The sequence below is a fragment of the Pteropus medius genome, unplaced genomic scaffold (assembly GCF_902729225.1).
Source record: "Pteropus medius unplaced genomic scaffold, Ma_sr-lr_union100, whole genome shotgun sequence".
Taxonomy (NCBI): Eukaryota; Metazoa; Chordata; class Mammalia; order Chiroptera; family Pteropodidae; genus Pteropus; species Pteropus medius.
The window spans coordinates 5,798,098-5,812,197 of NW_024356249.1; the positions used below are offsets into that span (position 1 = coordinate 5,798,098).

The following is a 14,100-nucleotide window of genomic DNA, read 5'->3' on the forward strand; positions in this document are numbered from 1 at the left end:
GTAGCATCTTGGCCACTATGCATACATGCCATACCCTTCACTCTATGCTCCAGCCAGATTGAACATTTTTCATTTCCTTCAATGTGCTTTGCTCCCTCTTGTTCTCAGGTGTCCACACATACTGTCTTCTCTGCCTTGAACACTGTTCCCCCACATCTGTGTCCAGCTAGCTCCATCAGGCCTTCTTCCAGAAAGCCTTTCTGATCGCCTGTATCTGAGTGTCATATTCCTCCTAGCCCACGACACAGTGAACTTCCGATAAAATTGCAATTACTTCTCTATGTATCAAGACCCATCATCCACTTTGAGCTTCTTGAAGACAGGGAACAGATCTATTTTGTTATCATTATCTCTGCAAGGCCCAGTACAGTGCTTCAATAAATATTTAGGGAATTATTGGTCTCTTACCAGTGTATCTGTAGACTCTAAGTTACTGGAGGGTATAACTTATAGGTTTACTTAGCTCTCAGCGGTTCTAAATAACTATGATAGTGAGGCACATAATGCTGAAGCACAATGCATTGGCTAGAAAGATCTACAGAATCTCCGAGGTATTATTATTTTACATTCAGAAATAGCCACACAAGGATGTGCCTGATCCAGTGTCCCAAGTTTTTTTTTTTTTAAACAACTCTTGATTTGGGGAATTTCCATGTGACATCGGTTTCATCTCTGTGAAAGGCTCTAAGGCTGGAAGAGAAGGGAATAGAAGAGGATACTGAGCTGAGTGCCAGATAGTCTTCTGGATCTTGTGGGTTATTTTAAGTATATATTTCCAGGAAAGGAACATCAAGCTCTATGTGAACTCGGTTTTCTCACATGTCAACATGAGAACAGCAATAAAGGCAGTCTTCTTCCCAGCATCCCTTTGAGAAATAATAAATAAATGTGATAAGAAACTGTTTCACAAAATAAAACAGACTTTGAAGTTAAAAGGAGCCAGCTAGAATTCCACATGTAAGTGGAAATTGTTCCACATTTTAACCATTCCTATCAGTCTAATAGGTGGTAGCCAGTAACCTCTCCACCCTCACATTCTTATACTTACATATACACACACACACACACAATTGGTGCTATGAAAATTTTACAGAAAGGAGAAATAACTTCACGTGTTTATAAATATATTTGGAATATCACAAATGATCAGAGCATTTAAAGATTAAATATATATTCCTTAATATTCATTTATTCACTATTAAGGTGATTAATATGATTACATAGATATAATCAAGTCAAGTCAACAAGGCAATCATTCCAGTTCGAAAATGAGATGGATAGACTAGGAGATCTCTAAGGCATTTTCAGTCGTAAAAATTGATAAGTCTAGGGGTTTTGATTTTGACTTTGCATTTTCTCACACATGCTTTAAGAAAGAATGGAGTTGCACATGATAGTCCGAATAAGCCAGTATTACTAAAAATACCAGCATGTGGAATATACTTATAGAGAGTTTCTGGGTGGGTAGTTGTAGACTATGCTTGCTATACTGAACAGAATCTCTGTGCCACTCGTTTGACTTCAGATGCAAACCTCCACTATTACCGAATTGATGCTCATACATAGTTGACAGTACTACACCTGTGTAAGTGAGCAAGCTATCATCCTACGCAGCCATTCTTTAACCGTTTTACTGTATTCCATATTTTAACAATAGTCACAAAGTAGGCAATTCAAACTCCTTTAAGAAAAGCCCTGATAAGAAGTCAGATCTGGAAACTGCTAGAAGTCTCTGGGCTAATTTCATGAGTAATCTTTGTAGTATGTGGAGTGAGGTCTTCAAAAGACACAGAGCTACCGAGTCTAGGAGTCTACCAGCCAGAATACAGCTAATAGCAGGGTAGTCAGAGGCAGTTGGCTCTTTCTGATTAGAAAACTACTGACAAAGAATGGGGGTGGGGACGGAAGAGGGAAAGTCCTGGGCACTGCACAGCTCCAGAGGGGAACATTCACATTCGCATCTACGTAGATGGTGCTTTCTGGAGAGAAGGGAGGATAAATAAGTGTAGTCTTCATTCAGCTGGTTTATATGGAAAGCAGATATGGGCAATAAGAGTTTCACTTCAGGTAGTTTCTTTGTTTGTTTTTTTGTTTTATCAACAACCAAATAACGAAATCTTGGGTTTAAATAAATCTCACAGTAAAAAATTAAGCTGACTCAAAGATTTCTGGCAAAGAAAGTCAGATTCCTGCCAAGGTCTAATATTATATGTCTTAAAGCAGCGAGAGCAAAATAAACACTCCGAATGAAGCAAATTAGTAAAGTGCCTAGAAAAAAAGAAAGCATAAATGATGCTTTTAATATTAAGTCTAGTACTAGCTTCATTTATCCTGCAAATATTTATTCAGTGCCTACTATTTGTCAGACTGTGCTATCAAGATGCATCCTGCATTTAAGGTTCTTATGGTCCCAAGGAAAATCTCACATGTTTATAATATCTTTGGGCTCTTGTTGCAAGTGATCAATTCATTTAAAGTTTAAAAATATACTAATTAATTTTTATGAATTTACTATGTGTGTGGTTAAATCAAATTAAGAGTTTTTAAGTCAAGCATAATTTTTCAGGAAGAAATAAAACAAGCCATCCACTTAACTGGGCACCAGAATCTTATGTCTAAGAATCATATAAAATCCACTAGTTCTAATTATGTATTTATAACAGTATCTAGAGAGGGGGTCTTCAATGTGGGGTCTTTATAAAGAGGACAAGCAGATTATTGAGATTGACTGAGCCTCCTTTCAGAAGTGAGAACTCCATATAATTTATAATACACTGTTTATTATAATATCAAATTATATGCTATAGATTATAGTCAATATAGACTGGTTTTTATTTCAATCTCAAATATTCACTTATTAATAGATAGTAAGAACACTTGAATAGTGTTGCTAAATGAATAATTTCTCCAAATATTATTTTAATCATAATAGGATACAGTGCCCAAAAATGGACTCATAAGTATAGAAAAAAATAGTATATAATAAAGGTTGTCTTTTAGTTAAGGAGAAGGGATGTCTATCCAATAACTTGTTGAGACTACTGGTTATCCACAAGGAGAAATTAATGTTTAGATCCCTATTTCACATCATGCACTAATAATTTTCAAATACATTAAAGATATAAGCATGAAAACAATCAAGGAAAATACAAAGAAATGTTTTATCACCTTGGGTAGGAGAGACTATTTTAAACAAGACTAAAAAGGCAAAGAACACAAAGGAAAAGACCAATAGATATGACTTCACCACTATGAAAAATAACACAAGCAAAGTTAAAAGACAAGAGACAGATTAAGGATAAAATATTTACAAAAGTCATCACAAACAAAAAGTAAAAACTGCCAGGTGTGGCTGCACAGGCTATGTTCTGCACACCAACAAGAGAGCCATTCAAGAAAACTATAAGGTTAATGATACTCCTGAAGTTGCCCTAATCAAAGTTCATAATATAAAAAAAATGCATAATATATAAAGCACTTCTATATCAGTAAGAAGAAAAGATCAATAAGCTGTCTAATGGAAAAGCGGGCAAAATATGTGAAAAGTTAATTCACGGAGGAGGAAATTCAAGAAGAGTAAGCATATACAAAGATGCTCAATCTTGCTTGTAATTAAAGAAATGCAAATTGTAATAATAATGAAACAGTGTGCCATCATTCCAATAATGAAAAAACATGTCATGCCAATGAAGAAATACCATTTTGGATTGACAAAATTTAAAATATTAGTGTTGGCTAGTATATGGTGAAATGGTATTCTCTTGCACTCCTAGGTAAAGTATGAATGTGGCAATGTCTATTTAAATTAAAAATGAATATACCCTACGACCTAACAATCTTATTTCTCCTGATCTATCCTAAAGAAAACTTCACACGCACATGAACACTATTTGTTGCAGAATTGCTTGTAGTCATAGAAACTGGAAACAACTTAATTGTATTTAGAGTTTAGTAGCTGAGTAGAATGAGATAAGTCTATATGCAGTGAAATAAAAGATCTCCATTATATACTGTTGAGGGAAAGACATTTCATAATGACACATATGGCATAATACCAGATATATAAAACACTCTCATATACACATGAATCAATATTGTAGATATATATTTTTTGTATGTAAAAGGGTTAGAAGGACTATACCTCTGTTAACAAAAGCATGTCTGGGAGGTGACTAGAATTAGGCATAGAGGTCGATAGTGGATGTCAGTTTACTTTCAATGTTTGAATTTTGAAAATGAGAATATGCATATTATTTTATTGATAGGTATTTGGAGTTTTTTTGAATATGCACTTCCATTCTGTGCTTGTATCTCGAGACAAAAATTCACAAAGAAGATAATGTTGCAGAGTTTCTCCTCCCCCTCTTCTCTTTACAGTGTCCCTCCTTCCCACATCTCAGGCCCCTGCTCAGAAATCTAGCTCTTAGTCACCTAGACTTCTCTCTCCCTCTGTTACGATTTCCCTGCTCAGGATTCAAACCCTGGCTGGTCTGATCCAGAATCGTACTGCTGATGTCTCCTCCGAAAAGAAGACTAGTGTCTAGAAGGATAAGCCGGGACCTCATCCCATCCTACAGAAGTCACACGCTTAACAAATATATTCAGAGGCTACCTATGGAGAGGTCCCCAAACTTCTACTCGGACTGAGAGACCCCTGCCCCAAGTCAGTGTAGCTAGAGGAGACTGCAAAGGCAGCTGGGAAATCAGAAGGCCAGAATTTGTAACAGAGTGGACAAGCACTCGGAAGGAAAATACAGACTTTGTGAGTCAAAGCAGGCCGAGGAGGGACTAGCAGGTGCCCGGGGAATCAGAAGCATGACATTATAATCAATAGGTACAAAACAATCTATAGTCAAGGGCCCATGCTACAAGGTGGGAGAATGAAGAGCGTGGAGGAGAAGGGGCAACAACAGTGGGGAAAAGCCCCCACTGTGGCCCTGTTTTGCACCCCCTGAAAATGGACTTCGCCATAGCTCTATTGAGGCGGGAGCCACTGCCAGGGCGGGTCATAAAAAACTAGCACTGCCCAGGCTTCGCCACAGTCCAATTAAACTGGCATTTCTTGGGTAGAGCCAGCAATCATTACTTTAGTAATTTCTTTCTAAAAGAATTAAAATGCCTTCTCTCACTTTTTTCTTACGTGAGAGCTCAGGCTCCAGGTTCGTAAAGTCATCACGATTTCTGGATCCTTAGACTAAAAGTTCTCTTCAGACCTGAGTCTTCCCCAGACCAACTCCCGATCCCACCTCAACCTCCAGCAGAGTTCGCAGCACGGACCCAACGTAACATTCCATTATTTACTTTCTCTCTGAAAATAATATACTCGAGATTGAGAAGTATATTTGTGATAGTTGGTGCAAAGACTGCATTTATAGTCCTATATGACATAAGTCGGGCTCGGAATTTATTGGCGGAAATGTCAAGTTGCATAATTACTCGGTAGTGGTTATGCGTTCTTGACACGGTTATCTTTTAGAGCCTGAACTCTGTATGTGCATGGATGCATACGAAATTCCCACTCTTGATCCCTTTTCTCTGGCTCTTGGAAATTGATTTATGAAGGAATCACTGTAGGACACATAGTTTTACTTTTATAATTTGGATGGTTTTGAGTAGCCAAGAGAAGAAGCCAAAATTTTACATGCTGAAATAAATTGGAAATCATTTGACTGGTTATTGTGACCAAACGACAGATTTCTTTGGCATTATGCAGATAGCTTTATTTTCTGACAGGCTCAAGATGCCCTACTTAACCTACATAAAATTACCATTCTGCCTTAGTCACTATGCAAGATGGATCACCAAGCTTTTGAAAGCTATTTCCTTAAGCTCTCAGGTCTGCTCCCCCAATTCCTCTGCCACTTGAAGATCCGCATTGACTTGCTCTTGGAAATCTCCGCCGAGCATGTCTTAAGTCTAAAATGCTGCATGAATGACATTATCTGAAAAGAAACTATGAGGCCTTCGGCAAGGAATCAAAAGACTCCACAGCATAGATGATGGACTTATAATTTTCTCTACAAACAGTAAGGGCTTTAGAAGAGAAAAAAAAGATGTGGGAGTCGAATGTCTCAATAAAGACATGATAATGAGAAATGAGACTTAAAAGACAAAATTATGGTTTTGGGTATTGGGATGAATGATGGATTCTTGGCCAGGAAAGGATATTTGATCATAGACTAGATGACATGACTGAAAAACTTTAAAGAAAGAAGGAAAGGGAGATAATCATCTTGATAAACCTATGAAAGTGGTTCTTGGGAGGACAACAAGTATGAGAAAATGAATAAGAGAAGGGGAGGTGCCTAGTGTTTTACATCTCAAAAATATTGGAGGAGAGATGGGAGGTGGGAATAATACTTATAGCTTCAAAATCTTTATACTAATAAAGGCTATCATTGATTATTCACTATCTGCATATCACTTCTAAACTTAAGGACGACCCTATAAAGTAGGTACTATTACTGTTTCCGCTTTGCAGATGGAGAAAATGAGGCTTACAGAAGCTAAGTAACTTGCATAAGGACACACACAGCTGACGAATGGGAAAGCAAGGATTTAGATGTGAGCAATCCGCTCCAGAGCCCACACTGAATCATACTGTCTCTCCGACCTGCCCAGTGCGTCTTGTAAGCAAAGTAAGCTTGAGATTATACTATATAATGTGATTTTTGACACATAGTAGGAAGGGACTTTGGGTTATAATACAGAGATGGAAGAGCATGTCCTATTCCCAAACAACAGGCCTATAATAAGAGGAGACTGAATGGTGTCTAGAAGGTATATATCCTGAGTAACCTGCTGGTGGAAATGCTGTAGAGGACAGGTGAGTTAGAGAAGAACACAAATGACTTGTTTTGGAGCTTTGCTATGGGCCACGTGGTCAGAGGAGAAAATTAATTATACATTTCTGACAGATGAAACTAGTATAGGAATAAGATCCAGAACTGATCATTGAATATGTATCATAGATAATGGTAGACGTGTTCTTGACTTGTCTTTACCTTTTTTCTTTTAATAATTAGGAATGAAAGGATAAGCATAATCATGCATATGATTAGACTTTAGGAAAGCAAAATTTTTAAAGTCTAGGGAAGAAAGACAATGTTCTCCCTTCCGAGACCTGGAAAGGCCACCCACACGATTCTAGCTGTGATCGGTAATACACGATTCTAATGGAAAAGAATCGGGCGCTTTCCCACTGCGCCCTTAGGAGGGCGTGCCAGCTAATAGGGTGCTGCCTCTGAGCTCCAGATCCATCCTTTTCTATTCTGCTCTGCAATGCTGGGGCTGGGGCGCTGGGCAGCACATTTCTGCTTTGACGGCCGGCTCCCCGCTGGGCTCTGCCAATCGGGGGCATGAGAGGGAGACCGCTGGACTGAATGGAGGAAGCGGAGGGGGAGGCTTGTTGTCAGCGAGCAGGTCTTGAGGCCATCCTAGTAACGGCGGTTCCTTCCTGAAGCCGCAGCTGAATCTAGTTGGCGGCTTTTCCAACACTTTCCTCGGAAATCTAGGCCTTCTGAAGGCACCCCTCCAAGCGCGGAGACATCAACACCAGCCAAGCAGCCTCTTCTCCTCAGAAAACTGAATTTCGGCTCTGTGGGGGCGCTCCCTTACGTTTCTCAGTTTTAATAACCCCAAACTCTTCATTTTGTTCTTTCAGTCCTAGGAGTGAGAGCCACTTCCGGTTGTGGCTTCCTCCATGCATCTTAGAGTTCTTTTATCCTTTCACTGACCTTGTTAACAGTTTTCTATCTCATTAACAGTGTTTTATATATTAAATTCTGTCTGTTCAAATAACTAATAACTCCTGATTAGACCCCAACTGACAGAAAAAGCACTAGGAATCTTAAAGCCCTAAACGAGCAGAAAATAACACACACACACACAAAAAATGTCCCAAGCATTGAAAAGGAATTTTCTGATTAAGAGGGAGACCAAGGAAAGGCCAAACGTTGGAGAGGATGGGAAAGTGGTGAGCGTCGCTTATTGGAAGATTTGGAACCTGGGCTAGATCGTCAATGGGCAGAAATGTGGCAGAGGGAGCCATAGGTTAAAGGGGTGTTCACTCAGGTAGCTGTTGGGCCACAGGTCCTGACAGGCGGCACCTAGCATGACCCCGCAGTGCCTAGTGCTCTCACGTTCTCAGAACCCTCGCCTTGGGGTTTCTGCAAAGGTCTTCATGCTTCTATTTCTTCCTCATACTTCTAGTTCCAGAGACATGTACCTACTGTTTTTCTTCTAGAGGGCCATTCTTCGCTGCGAACCCGTTCCCTAAGAGGCCTGAGAGTCAGCTCTTCCTGTGAGACCAAGAACCTCTTCATTCTCACCCAGAACTCTGGAAACCTATGTCTGTTCTCTAAATTAAATTACAGAAATGTAGTTCGCCCTTGAACCTCTGGCACCTCAGAAACCTGTGTATTTCCTTGGCATCACTGAACCTTCCTGCTGTCTTGTGGGACTTCGAAAAGCCTCCCTCTGGGGTTGGCTAACCAGAATTCCTTCGCGGTGTTAGGATGACCACCTGGGTCCCTGGCTGCGGGTACATCTTGACCTTCTGCATCCAGAAATCCCTCGAGGTTAGATCCATTTCAACATCTTTATCTTACTCTTTCGGCCTTGTCCCTTGAAAGTCCTATTCCTTCCTTGCTCTGTACCCTTGTGTCGCTTCCATCATGGGTTCCAGGGATGACAGGTATTTCTTTATATTTGTGAAGAAAAATAAAGCCTCTTTTCTCTTTTTATTTCTCTAGCCTCATTAGACTAATGGCCAATTCTTCAGACATTATTTCTCACCAGCTTCTTTCTTTCCCAAAAGTCCCACCTGGGGGAATATCTAAATGACAGAATCTAAGCTCTGAGCCCTGAAGGTACCATTGCTGGAGATTCCAGCCCAATTAAGCTCTTCTCACTGACCGCCCAAGGCTCTCACCAGTCATCCTGAACTCACAGCAGTTGCTTCATCCGACCCACACCAGCATGACAGATAACACCATACACCGCGAACGGAGAAATAAATTCCACCATCGCCACAGACTTTGGAAAGGTTTCCAAAGTCTTCCAAAACCCTTGGACACTGAGAAAAAAAAAAGGTCAGGCATGGAATGCATTCCTTTCCAACCGTCTTTCTTCTCATTCTTCTCTGACGTGTTCTTTGCCTCCTCATTGCTTAGTCAGACCACATTGCACCACGTATCACATAGACCGATCAGGAGATGAAAGGCATAACTCCTAGGACACTCGCAGGAGACAAAGTCTATTTGAAATCGCCATTTCTAAAGGATAGCAAAACAACAACAATCCCCGTTTTTAAAAACGTAACCAGGGAAAATGTATCAGGGAAGATACCTCTAAGGAGTGAGAGCTGAGTGGCAATGGCGCCCTGGAATTTAGGTTAAATTCACCCCTCTTGCATATGTTTCGATTTAAAATAGTTACCTTTTGTTCAGCTTAGCTCTCAGCTCCCAGATCTTTCTGCTTTCAATTCTTCAAAAAAAGGCACCCCTGAGTACAGTGTGAGGAACGCACTTTAATCTAGAGTTCTTAAAAATATCTTGCTATTTTCAACTAAATCCGGGAGCGGAATGCAGGCTTCTCTGGCCTCGTTCTATTTCTCCCACCCGGATATTTTTCTTTTTTGTCCAGCAAAGTGTCATCTGTTCCCAAGAAAGAGAAAACAAAAAAGAAAGAAAGATTAAAATGTTTACTTAAACTATTACACTCCCAACTGCTCAGTCAATTCTGACCAAGTTTAAGATGCTTAATATTAAGCTTCGATGGCTAAAATAAGGAAGGTATTTATTTGACTGACATAGAAAATGGGAGTTGAAACTTGTAAGAATATTTAGGTTGCAAGTTACTGCTGTGCAGTAGGTCTGGCTTTGGATACATTTATTGTATTCATAAACACACACTTGGCCTGTGCCTTTCAGCACAGTGCTTACAAGGTACTGTGCTAAATAATGTGAAGGTACAAAGTAAGATATGTCAAAGATCTTGCCTTCCAGGAGCTTAAAAATCGGATGCGATGAGCAGAAGGAATAAGATGTGAACATAAATTGCTCGGAGACGTGGCACAATGAAATCGGTGCCATAAAGAAGAAAAAGTTCTATGAGAGTCCAGAGAAAGGAGTGCGTGGCAGAGAAAGGATGATGGCTGGGGTGGGGGGAGGAAGAAGGGGTGGTAGAAGGGGCACTTTCCTCCAAGGAAGGCTGCCTAGAGGAAGAGGCATTTGAACTGCCCTTTAAAGAGCAAAGGGAAAAGGATTTAGGAAGGACAGGAACGAAGGGATGTGTCAAGGGAAGGGAGATGCTCCTTTGAAGAAAGACACAGATGGTTACAGTGACCAGGAGGACTCGGAGATGTTGTTTGCTGAAGAATCTTGTTCTAGGGAACTTATTTGGATTAGCTTACTTTGATTTTGTCTAGTTTCAGAGTAATTCAGGTAATGTCTGCAGATAATAGGCGAACCTCCTGTGATTTCGATATGTCCAACATTTCTTACATAAAATTGTATAATCAATCTTGCTCGCCACTCCCTTATTCTCTCTCTCTCTCTCTGCCACACACACACACACACACACACACACACATTTTCCTAATAGAAGAGAACAGAATAAATATTTAAAGCCAACTCTAAAGAGGCAGAGCCTCTGATTTTCTCCATTCAATAAGTGACCTGAGCTACACACTCGCTCCCATCAGAAACATCTGGATGCAGTTCCTGGTCTTGCTTCCTGGGAATGAGGTCAAAGATTCCAGGCCTGAGAGCAGGCTTGAATAATACTTCCTCAGCCACTTTCCTTTGCCTAGAAAGTGACAGCTCTGCATAACACTACCACTGCCTGCTTTAATAAAACATTTCTCATTACTATGAGGTACGATGATGACCTGCTACTAGAGAAAATGTTTCCCATTGGCTGAGGGCTTAACCATGGGGCCTTTTTCTTTCATCTTCCCTCCTTGACCTTGCCCTTGTTAAAATATCAACTGAGGCATATTACATTTTTAGGAGTTTATTGGAGCAAAAACTGATTTGGACCTGGCAGTACCAAACCAGAAGCGGTTAGGAATGGTCCACCAGCAGGAGCTGGGGAAAGACTTTATAGACAAGACGTGGAAGCAAATCAAGATGATTTGATTGGCTATAGCTTAAGTGGTTGCCTTATTTGGGAAAGCCTAGCTGGCTGTTTGTGATTGGTTGTCCTTAGGTTTTGATCTCTTAACCTTGAAGCACCGCAGGCTTAGTTAGGTTCTGGTTTGCTTATGTAGGCTACTAAGGCATTAAAGCCACCTCAGTCTAGTGGCCTCTGTATTTAACACCCTCGAGCGTGGGTGCTCCAAGAAAAGAGGGGTCCGGTGTTTTCCAGACCTTAGCGTATCCCACTTATTTTTAAAATGATAGCAAACAACCGATCTGATTGGCCGTTTTTTGTTGAGTTTATTAGAGGACTGCATTGAAGAAATTAACCAACTGCTTGAAAATCCAATAAATATTCAATTTTATGGACGTTAGCTTTTCTGCCCAAGGGAACAAGTGATTTCTGCCAGGCCATTGCATAAATAAATTAGATTCGAGTCCTACATTTGTGAGAAACTCTGTGAGTAAGGTCATACAACTCTCAAAAGGTAATTCAAAGAAGGCGAAGAGAAATTACACTGCCACAGATTGTAGTAGGGTGCAGATATTTAAAAAAAAAACCACTCGAGCTTTTTTGATCAGTTCTAAGCTAATAACTTCCAGCACATGCTGTTTGTTGCTTGCTCATTAATAAAATGCTGACCTGAGTGACTGTGCAGACAGAGAACATCTCCATTTGGAAAGAGAGGACCAACAAAACAGCAAAATCATTTCACCAGGCATCAAAGAAGCTAAGTATTTGCTGGGATCTCAGGAAGGGAAATGAACTCCAATCCTTACTCCCCTTAGATTTGTGCAGGATTGTCCAGAGCTGAAAAACTTCAAAGTATAATAAAACTGTGGCTCAATTTTAGAAACATGAAGCATTTGGAGTAACTAATTTGGCTAAATGTTTATGTTTTGGTGCATAGTTGAACTGCTTATCAGACCTTCAGGAATTCTTTGTTTTTCATTTCTGTGCTTTTATTTCCTCTCCTATCTCCTCTCCCCTCACTAGAAGCAAAACATCCTCTGGCAATGAGAGTTAAAGATGCTTCTCCATAGAGGCACCAAGCCAGGGCCAAGGGGGGCTGATCCCAAGCCACTGCCAACTGTGCTCCAACCAGTAATTTTCCTTCCCCCTTGGTCTCTTCTGGGAAGTGTTGGGAAATGTAGAAGTCTCTAATGCCTCCCTGGGACAGAAACAGAAATCTTCTTCCAAAGTTCCCCCAAAATGGCTCTCTTTCCACTACCAACACTCCTCACCCTTCACTGTCTGGGCCCCACCATCTCTCTTCAGTCCCGACCTTAAAGAAATAGAAAACTGTGCAGGGAGAAGATGCCCATTCAAAAAAGAAAAGAAAAAGGTAGGCGACATACTATTTCTACCTCTCAGTGGACACAGGGGTGAGGGAGGCATCTGGACAGCTTCTGCTGGAAATCACGCTGAAATGGTGGATGTTTGTAAGGGACAGAGGATCTACTACCTCATTTTCGCTCCAGGCTAACCTCTGCTCTCAAGGAGACCTGCGGTGACAAGTTCCCCTATTATATTCCTCACCTCCCAGGTCTGGGGGCTACTGAACCACACCAGAGATCCCAGGTGGGTGCAGACCAGCCCCTGTCAGCAGAGGCTCATTGCGCCCAGGCTCCACAGCCCACACTGATTCGAGCACATTCCAGAACATTCCACGGCTGGGAGGCCAGGAGCCAGGAATGTCTGGAACCCACAGAGGGAAGGTGTCCCAACATGCTCCCCCCATCCCGACCACATTTTCCCAAAGATCTCAAAGCATTCTCCGAAGGTGATCTCATCTTCTAATAGGTGTTTATTTCTACTCTCATTCCTACTGTTAGCAATGACTCCCTTTCACACGAATGTTCTTTGATACTTTTACATAATCTTTCTCATGGTAAGAACATCACATTGGGCACCAAGAGCTTGACTGCTAGTTACTCAACTACTAATTAGATATCACAGAAATTCCTTTCCAGCACACAAGGCTGTGAAACTGAACAAGGAAGCAACAAGAAAATGACCTTTCCAGTTCCTCCCTTTGAGGGAAAAATACATAATGTGGAACCGGACACACATTATACATGTATCTTTGTGCGTGTGTGTGTGTGTGTGTGTGTGTGTTAGTGCAAATGCAGTCCTCAGGATTTCCATTTCCTTCTGAAGAGAGCCCTTGCTTTTCAAGGTTCTCATGATGTTGCTGCAGTGCCTGGAACATAAAAGGCACTTAATAACTGTATGTTGAATAAGTACATGGATGGATGAACTTTTGGGGTTTGTTTTCTCATTCTGAACTTGCCATGCTTAATTCACAAGGCAATTCAGAGGGTTAAAGAACATCAAGTTTAAAAAAAAAAAAATGCTTTTGACACCCAAAACAAATATAATGTTATATGTCCATTATAACTCAATAAAAAATAAAATGCTGTTGAAAACCAAAAATTCACTGTAAAAGATAACATTATTATTCATGTGACTGTTAGTACAGGTGCCCAGGTGTGTCAGAACCTCGTGAGTGTGTTTATCTTCTTAGATACAACGGCCCCTAGACAATTTCCCAGTACTAATCAGGGAGGAGCTCTGCTTTCTACACTTTGGTTTCTATGTGCCAATCTCCTCCCCTCCATTAAAATTACTGAACGTGAATTGAGTACTGAACGTGAATTGAGTTCCACAGCTTGATCAGACAGATAGCAAATGGGTTAAGAGAACCAGTCCTGGAGTCAAATTGCTTGAGTTTGTGCCTTGATTCCACAGTTCACTAAGGAATTTAACTCTACTATGCTTTAGTTCACCTGTAAAATGAGGACATTGGTAGAATGCCATGAAAAGTTAAATATGAAAATAGATGTAAAATATTTAGAGAACTGCCTTGCGCATGGGAAGAATTCAATCAATGTTGCCTCTAACCATTGTTGGTACTATTATTATTATTATTATTATTATTATTATTCCTTTATTAAT

At 40.5% G+C, this 14,100-nt stretch overlaps 1 long non-coding RNA gene across 1 annotated transcript in view; it reads right to left on the reverse strand.

Moving 5' to 3' along the window:
* Nucleotides 1–612: 612 nt before the first annotated feature.
* LOC120601005 (uncharacterized) overlaps nt 613–14,100 on the reverse strand; it is a 61,721-nt gene continuing 48,233 nt past the window's right edge. The window contains exons 7-8 of the long non-coding RNA XR_005652341.1: nt 9,439–9,656; nt 613–866 (exon numbers count right to left, since the gene is read on the reverse strand). This is a non-coding gene — a long non-coding RNA (uncharacterized LOC120601005). The remainder of the gene's footprint in view (nt 867–9,438; nt 9,657–14,100) is intronic.